This window comes from Tupaia chinensis, unplaced genomic scaffold, assembly GCF_000334495.1.
Source record: "Tupaia chinensis unplaced genomic scaffold, TupChi_1.0 Scaffold140400_1, whole genome shotgun sequence".
Lineage (NCBI taxonomy): Eukaryota > Metazoa > Chordata > Mammalia > Scandentia > Tupaiidae > Tupaia > Tupaia belangeri.
Genome location: NW_006200277.1, coordinates 118,326 through 126,898, shown reverse-complemented (window position 1 = coordinate 126,898; position 8,573 = coordinate 118,326). Strand labels below are relative to the sequence as shown.

Here is an 8,573-nt window from a genome sequence, read left to right as displayed (position 1 = left end):
ATCACTTGGATGCTCCACACGGTCTTACGCTCCTGAACACCCAAGTCTGTTCTAACCGTGCTATTCAAAGATGTGCTTATTCGGTTAAATGGGTGGAGTATTTCCAGTGCACTGCCAGAGACTTCTGCTGACCAGGGACAGCACGCACTGACTGCATGTCTTCATCGCAGGGACAGCCAGTAGGTGTAACGGAAGTGGCTGTGGGCTTGCCGTCAGAACCCTGGGTTTGAGCACACTATTACCTTTGGCCTCCTCCAAGTCTCAGCTTATGTGTCTTAAAAATAGGGCAATAGTTGGAACCAGCAGTTGGTGTAATGGCTATATTGCTGGACTCCCATGTAGCTGACCGCAGTTCGAGTTCTGGGCCGGGTGGCTTAAACTCATACCAGGCATGTGTACGTGTGTGCCCAAGATCCCAAGAGGAGAATGGAGGAGAAGGAATTGAGGTGTAGCCATTCCTCCTGGGGGGTGATTTCTCGCTTTCTGTCTCTCTGTCTCTCTCTGTCTTTCTGGTGAGCATACGCCCTATAGCAAAAACCTCTCAAAAAAATAAAAATAAAAAAATAAGGCAATAATATCCATGTTGTCTGAATTGTTTTAAGATTTAATGAAGATAATCCATGTGAACTACCTTGGCACATATAAGGAGTTTAAAAGAACCTAAATCTTTTGCAGCTTGTTTAATGTCTGATCTTTCAACATTGTTCTTTCCCCATGATGCGTGTCCGGCTGTGACAGCTCTCTGAGGCACACCAGCCCTGCGTGCTCTGGCCCCGAAGACCAGCTTTCTCCATTCGTCTCTGAGCCTGCTAGGCCAGGTGCTCCCTGCAGTCTTCTCAGTGGCTCCCGAGTCCCCGTGTGTGGCAGTCGGGGCACTCGAGTGTGCCTTGCACATTTAATTAAGTCCGCTATTTCTGGAAACAGCAGAACTTTTGACAAGGAGTGGTCCAGAGAAACCTTGCTTCCCCGTGGTGCGGCATGTGAATAATTTAAGGCTCTTTTAAAGCTCTGCTTTCTTTCCACTGGTTTCTGAATCCACGCATTTCCAGCCTGTGCTTTCGTGTCTTCGTCTGCCTTTGCCTCTCCCCGCTTCTCTGTGAGGATATCTGCTACCCTTAAAAAGGGACCTGGACGGTAATGAACTGACCTCCGACTGTATCGATTTACCCGCTTGGCGATCGCCATGGCAAACTAAAGAACACGCTCGTTTTCAAACATGGCGAAGCTCCCAGGGTGGCAAAGGTGCCCGCCCCATCGCAGGAACCCGTTTCTCGTGTCATCACTTCCCTGGGCCGCGAGGGCTGGGCTCTTCGAGGGGAGATGCAGACCCTGGTCCCTTACCTCTCATACCCTGAAAACGCAGCCTTGCCTCTGCATTAGCAAGGTTTGGGATCAGAAGTCCTTTCCTATTTACCCTGCAAATAAAAGAGAACCCCACTGGAAATGGCTTCAGTGCCATCTGGACCTCACGAGGAAGGTGCTGGCTGTGCCGCGCAGGGTGTGGGGAATGCACGCAGTGTGCTTGTGAGGAGGTCCTGTGTTCGAGCCCTTCTTCCATCCCTATCCCTCCCCCCAGCATTGCCAGCCTACTCCAGTAGGAAATGGAGTCTGTCTAGTCTGTCCCAGCTGCGTTAATATCAAGGACGTTTCACTTTGGATTTCAATCGGACCCGAGCCTTGGCCTTAATAACAAAGTAGGCAGTTCATCTCCTCCCCCTGCGGTGTCGGCCTCCTCGCTGTCTAGGACAGTGCCTTTGTTGCACTCCGGACAAATACGATGTCAGTGCTTCACCCTTCAAACTTCCCACATTCCACACTTCAGGGACATGGGCCAGTGTTCCCCGGGAGTCCCCCATCATGGCCCATGCCTACCGTGGCTTCGGTCCTGCGGATCCCTCTTCCACGGCTTAGGTAGAAACGGACACAGGAATAAAGAGGCTGACTAGAGCATTATTCACGTTAGACAGGCCGTTCCGTTACCAAAAGACAAGCCCTACTATGTGAGCAGTGGCTGGCGTGGGGCTGGCGTAAGGGGACAATGTCGGGTGTGGCCATGGCTTTGAAGGTCCGGCACAGGCTGTCTGTCGTTTCTCGTGAGGACGGACAATCCTCGGTGCTTTCAGTGTCGACTCCAATTGAGACAAAGAACAGTCCGTCACCACTCTGTGAATTGTGGGTCACTTTGGTGAATGAAGACTGAATTGCAACAGAGACAGCTCTGGAGTAAAGCTGAGCACTGCCAGCCCTGGGTGGACGTCTCCACCGCGGCACAAGGTGGAGGCTGACGTCAGAGAATTCCCCTGTGCTTTGATTAAAAGTGTAACTGCACGCGACGTCGTGTGCTGTTTCATCTCCGGTTCCAGGGAGGCTCCGTGGAGACTGTCGTTAGCCGGCGTGGTCAGGTGCACCAACAGCTTCCTGATGAGCCCCTCCTGCTGTGTGGTGTAGACAGAACCTCCGCCAAGGCACTCCGCAGAGCTCGAGTGTCCATGTTCCAACTGTGTTACCGAGAGAACTGTCAAATGTCAGTAAATATTTCGCAGTTCCTTAGGAAAAAGTGTTAGCCTTTTTTTTTTTTTGGAGAGATTTTCACTATAGGGCATGTGTGCTCGCCAGACAGACAGAGAGAGACAGAGATAGAAAGTCAGAAATCATCCCCTAGGGGGGATGGCCACGCCACAATCCCTTCTCCTCCATTCTCGTCTCGGGATCTTGACTGTGTTACCGAGAGAACTGTCAAATGTCAGTAAATATTTCGCAGTTCCTTAGGAAAAAGTGTTAGCCTTTTTTTTTTTGGAGAGATTTTCACTATAGGGCATGTGTGCTCGCCAGACAGACAGAGAGAGACAGAGATAGAAAGTCAGAAATCATCCCCTAGGGGGGATGGCCACGCCACAATCCCTTCTCCTCCATTCTCGTCTCGGGATCTTGGGCACGCACGCACACGCGCCCAGCGTGAGTTTAAGCCACCGGGTCTGGGACACGAACCGCGGTCGACTACGTGGGAGTCCAGCGGCATAGCCATTACGCTAACTGCTGGTTCCCAAAAGTGTTAGCCTTTGAAAAAACAGTGCGAGAGATGCTGCAGCCTCCAGCCCGGGTTCTCGGCGGACTCGCTTTCCTCGCGGGCTCCTCTGCCTCCTTCTTACATCTTCACGTGGCTCATGCAAGAGTACTGTTCCTCTGACGGCATGTTCCAGAAAAGCCACTGCTTCTTCACTGATCTGCTCATGACCTAGTCAGAACCGAGAAGCCGGGTCACCCCACAGGACGGACAAGCCTTACTGTGCAGTGGGGGAGGGAGAGGGGTCCCCTCTGTTGCCCTCGCAGTTGTCAGAACTGACCCCGATGTTAACTCCCTGTCCGTTCCCACTGCTGAACTGAAAAGGAAACCTGGTCATCAATACATCCGCTCCAATTGCTTCTCAATTTTCTTGCCATTTTAACATGCTTTGTTCCATTTCTCTCGCAGATGGTGGGTGGCATCTTCCTAGGGGAATATCTAGCGGCTTCTGAGCCTGAAAGTGTGCATCTACCACACAAAGCTATCTGGAAATGCATTGTCTGTTTTGAACAAACCTTCTGCTCTTGTTCTATTTGATTAACAGGAATAATCCAACATCTCACTAAAAGCCATTGTCGGTTACCACCGGAGAGTGTCCGGCCTAGTCACTGACAGGTTGCAAGACTGGTACAGGCAGGATGCACTGCCAGGGGCCTCCCGGCCAGCATGCAGGGGCCCGAGTGCCGTCCGCCCCACCCCTTCCTCAGATCCCAGTCCAACGGATTTCATCTCATTAGAGCAAGATTCTCTTGACGTCAGAGAGAGGTTTGGCTGTGGCTTCCAATTTCATAAACAAAAGCCAACCTCACAGTGAGAACTTCGGCTTCTCGAAGTTGAGCCTCCGGGTCTCAGGCACAAATCCACTTCCCAGGTCTGCAGACTCCGTACAGAGTCGCGTACTTCCTCAGCGTGGTGTTTTCCACACCACGAGGCCTGGGAGGGGCTAACCCTTCCCGTTGTGATCACGTCCCCAGGTCTTCACGCACAGTGCTGGAGAGCGGGGCAGGCCACTGGGCAGCTGAGCTTTTACACTTGGGAGCCGCATTTGCCGGAGAGCGAAGTTCAGAGAAAAAACCACCTAAGACCCTGCTTCTTTCTTTCTTTCTCGCTCTCTTTCTTAATTTTTAACAAAATAAGAAGCATTACCGACACCCTACTTAGTGGCAATATTCAGCTGTCTCTGTGCTTTATCTCTGTCTTTATCTCCCCTCTAAGGTTCAGCTTTTTGGCTCCTTAGGTGCTGGGAGCGCGAGGATGACAAGGAGATGGAGTTCTGGCTCAGCAGTTTCAGCGCCCAGCCCCCATCTGCTCGGCCTCCTCCTCCTCTCTCCTCCTCCTCTTCCCTTCTCCCTCCGGCTCAGGCTCCTCGCTCTCCTCTCCTCTTCCCCAGCTCTCCCGCCTCCTGCTGCAGATCTGTCTGCTGCCTGGCAACCACACCACAGGCAATGTCACACAGGACTGCTTATTACTGCTTGGGAGAGACAAGCAGGAGGAGGGAGATGCTTGCTGTTGCATTAGCACTGTTGTGTACCACCGCACCAGAGCCGGGTAATCCAGGGCGATATTACAACAGAACTTGGCACCATGGTGCCTAGGTGTCCCCTTGCAGGGGTAGGCAGAGGGTGAAGGGGAGATGAACGAGGAGGCTCGTAGATGGCGTTTAGCTAGCAAGGCATCAAACACCTCTGTTCTGTTGCCGTAGCACTCAAACATAACTGGCTCTGAGCTCCAAAAACACGTTACAGAAATGTTACCGTTGCCATCTGCAAGTGCAGCGAGCACAGGAAGAGCGAGCTCTAGTGTGTTTCTCCGTGTCTTCGTCCTCCTCACTCGGAGCCATTGTGTAGATGGCTCAGTAAGACTTAAGGCCTCTCAGGTCAGATCCAGGAGCGGTCAGGGCCTGTCTTTTCTTCCTGTAGTGTGGGTGCTAATCTGAGGTCTTCTGTTCCTTCAGACACCCCTCAGCTCATTGCACTTCGCCCCAGACAGTGGCCGGGTACATCCCTATATCCCCGACTGATACTCCGGCCAGCACAAGGGGTCTGGTGGCTACTGAGTGTCACACTCTCAGGGAAGACTGACAGGCCACTGGAATGCACCCCACAGCGGGTGAGAGAAAGCTGTGCTTGTGCTTCCCAGGGGTTCTGCACCCTGCCGGCCCGGAAGAGCTCCCCTCAGGGCTTCCTTCTGTGCTCCACCTGCTTAGTCAGGCAACGGGAGGAAGCAGGTGGCCCACCAACCCGCTTCCTGGGCATGACTCCCAGACAACGTAAACACTGCTTGAACTGTACCTGTCTAGAAACCGAGATTCACCTTTGAATCTGCCTGTGCAATCCTTCCGTGCACCAGGCCCCATCCGTGTTTGGACTGAGTCTTTGAGAAGAGCCGACTAGCCTGTCTACCAGGGAAATTAACTGTAAGCCTGAACCAAGAGCCCGCTCCTCACCTGCTCTTGCTCAGGAGCAAGCGTGTGAGGCGTGGGTGTCCACAGTGCACGGCACAGTCCTAACGAGGACGTCGGAACCCTGGGGAGAGCTGATGGTCCCAAGTAGGGACAGGGGTGGCGAGGTCCCAGAAAGGGTGGACTTAGCCCGAAGCTGAGAGAAGTCAGCGGAGAGCGATTCGGCAGACAGAGCCGGTGCTGGTCAGCCGGGAAGCTCACACCCAGGAGGCAGGTTTCCGGCAGCCCAGCTTCCCTGGCAGGGCTCGGACTCCATCTCAATTTTAAGAGAACAAGAGTGAGATAGAAAAGGAGAAGCAATCAGACGTCCTGGACGCAGACTGGCCCGACGTGGGCGAGGCAGATGGGGGCCTTCAGCCAGCCAGTGTCACCGGCCCAGCCCGAGGAGCCATCTGCAGGACCAGCGAGTCCAGTTTTAGCACCTCTCACGACACTCAGCCGCTCTGCACACAATTCAGCAGTCTGGTGGCCAAATGGAAGCCCTCCCAGAGCACAGGGCTTCCGAAACCTCCAGTTCGTGGTGCAGTGCACACCAGGCAGCTGGTCGGGAAGGGAAGCAAGGAGCAACCAAGGGCCCTGAGTTCAGGCAGTCTCATCGCACAGACGTAGGTTTGAATCCCACATCTGATGTTTAATGGATAAATGACTTTGGAGAATTACTCAAGTTTTTAGAATTTCAGTTTCCTCGTCTGAATGTCCTTGAATAAGCTTTGATGAATTTCAATAATAACTGTTTGATTAAAATGACATGTCTAAAGATCTAAAACAGATACTCAAGATTCTTTAGCAATAATACATGAGCAAAAATAAGAAGCAATTAAACTGCTATATTCAGATTTGTGAAATGGACAAACAGTGATAGGTGATACTAATGACATTAACAGTGTACATTTTCAAGATCTGAAATGACTATTGATATGTCAGACTCAAACAATGTCCATCCTCTGCCCCTCCCTAAACTCCCAGTTTGCCTATCACATCATAGTATATGCACATGCTGGGACCAGCAGATGGCATAATGGTTACATAATTGGACACCCACATGGCCGACCGCAGTTTGAGTCCCAGGCCTGGTGGCTTGAAACTCATGCCAGGTGCATGTGTGTGCATGCCCAAAATCCCAGAGGAGAACAGAGGAGAAGGGATTGCAGTGTGACCCTACCCCCAGAGAGTAATTTCTTGCGTTCTGTCTCTTTGTCTCTCTCTCTCTCTAGTGAGTGTGTGTGCCCTATAGCAAAAATCTCTCTCTCTCTCCTTCTGTCCCTCTCATCTCTTTCTCTACACACACACGCACTTGCACACACACATGCCACACATATAAAAGACCTGATTGACCTTAACCGACTGAAACTCCTAGTCCAAATCTCATACCGTGTGATCTGGGAATTGACCTTCATGGGCAGGGGCTCGCGGACCATGGCAGGGTCTCTGTGGTATATGGATAGGCGATGTGTCGTGTGCACTCTCCGGGTGCACAACTCTGCATGTTCTCTCTGCTACTAACTGAGCCAGTTTGCCTGTCCGTGTAGTTGTAAATAAGGCTGAGCACACAGTGCCTGAAGAAACCCCAGTCCGAGCTAACCCTGCTCCCTCACCCTGCTCCCGTGCCCTGCTCTCGTGCCCTGCTCCTGTGCCCTGCTCTCTCGCCCTGCTCCTGCGTGCTCTATGCTTCCCACGGGAAATCCTCCCTTTTAACTCCAGCTCATCCTCTGCCTTCCCCATGGCTGACAGATACTTCTGGACACTCAGCTGTGGCCCTGGGACGTGGCGTCAGGCACAGTGAGGAAAGCCGGGTCTCCGCCAGCAGCAGAGCAGACAGACGTGTAGTGTTTCCCCGACTCGGGAGAGGGAGCTCAAAGCCTCAGCCCAGTATTTCTCGAGCAGTTCAGGGAGCGGCTGCGTCGAGGTCACTGGGGGCTTAGAACCAGGGCCTGGACTTCCACGCAGCTCCCCGCTCACTGCTGCCCATGGGCACGTGAGGCTCATTGCCGTCACCTCCTGAAGATTTGTACCCAAAGAAAACAAGAAAAAATTCTTTTAGGTTAATAAGAGACAATTTAAAGCCGCTTTTTAAGAATAGTTCTGTGGGATATTTGTTTTAATTCCATCTATACAGACTTTTAGGGAGGATTTCTTCGGAAATACAACTCTGTTCTTTTTTAAGTTAACAGATCACTGTGTGTGGGGAGGCAGACAAACATAAACACGTGTGAAGGGAAACAGAGTAAGTCCCACAATGGGTCAGATTATGCATTTGCCCAGGAGGCCTCAGGAGTTACCCGCTTATTCGGTAGGTGTTCAGTGACCATGTGTCAGGCGCTGTCAGCAGAGACACAGGACATCTGAGCAAGACCGACGGCTGCCTCACTGTGCTCACAGCCCGTTCACTGGTTTCCAACCGAGTGGAGGAAGGAGGCAATGGGCAATCTAAAGAGAAATATTTCCAGCGGGTGATTAATGCCATGAATAAAACTAAAGCACCATGTGGAGTCTGAGGTTACCTGGAGATGGAGGAGAGACTGTTTCCAAACGGGAAGGGGGACAGGAATGTTTCAGCAGAGACCAGATGGTGTGCAGGGGAGAAAGAAACTTCGGGGCAGAGAGTGGCAAGCGACAGGCCACAAGGCAGGGCCCACCCTGGTGTGCCTGAGGAAAAGCACTGTGCCCGGGGCTGGGACAGGGCGAGGGGGCGGCGAGGGGCAGGCGGGGCGGGCAGAGGACCTGGGGTGCAGCTGACCACGGGGCATTGTGCTTCCCTGGGCTTGTCGCAGGAAGTACCGGAGCATTTCCAGCAGGGGCGCTGTATCGTCTATGTTCACTTGCTAGGGGTGAATGATACATTAGAGATGATTTGGAAATAAAAGCAGTCCATATTTAAGTAAATAAACAAGTCACTCTGTTGTATTTAGGACATAGGGCAGGGCAGAGAGGTCGCATCTAGAAAACAACTTCGGGGTTCTCGGAGTGGTCTGCGGGAGAGAGGAAGCTCGCTTGAGTAAGAGTCGTGTCGGGGAAGACAGACGAGGGCAGGGTATGTAGGTCGGAAGA

At 52.4% G+C, this 8,573-nt stretch overlaps 1 long non-coding RNA gene across 1 annotated transcript in view; it reads left to right on the top strand.

Moving 5' to 3' along the window:
• Positions 1-2,608, top strand: part of LOC102488216 (uncharacterized) — a 4,832-nt gene extending 2,224 nt beyond the window's left edge. Inside the window, exon 3 of the long non-coding RNA XR_003546889.1 lies at positions 739-2,608. This is a non-coding gene — a long non-coding RNA (uncharacterized LOC102488216). The remainder of the gene's footprint in view (positions 1-738) is intronic.
• Positions 2,609-8,573: the final 5,965 nt, after the last annotated feature.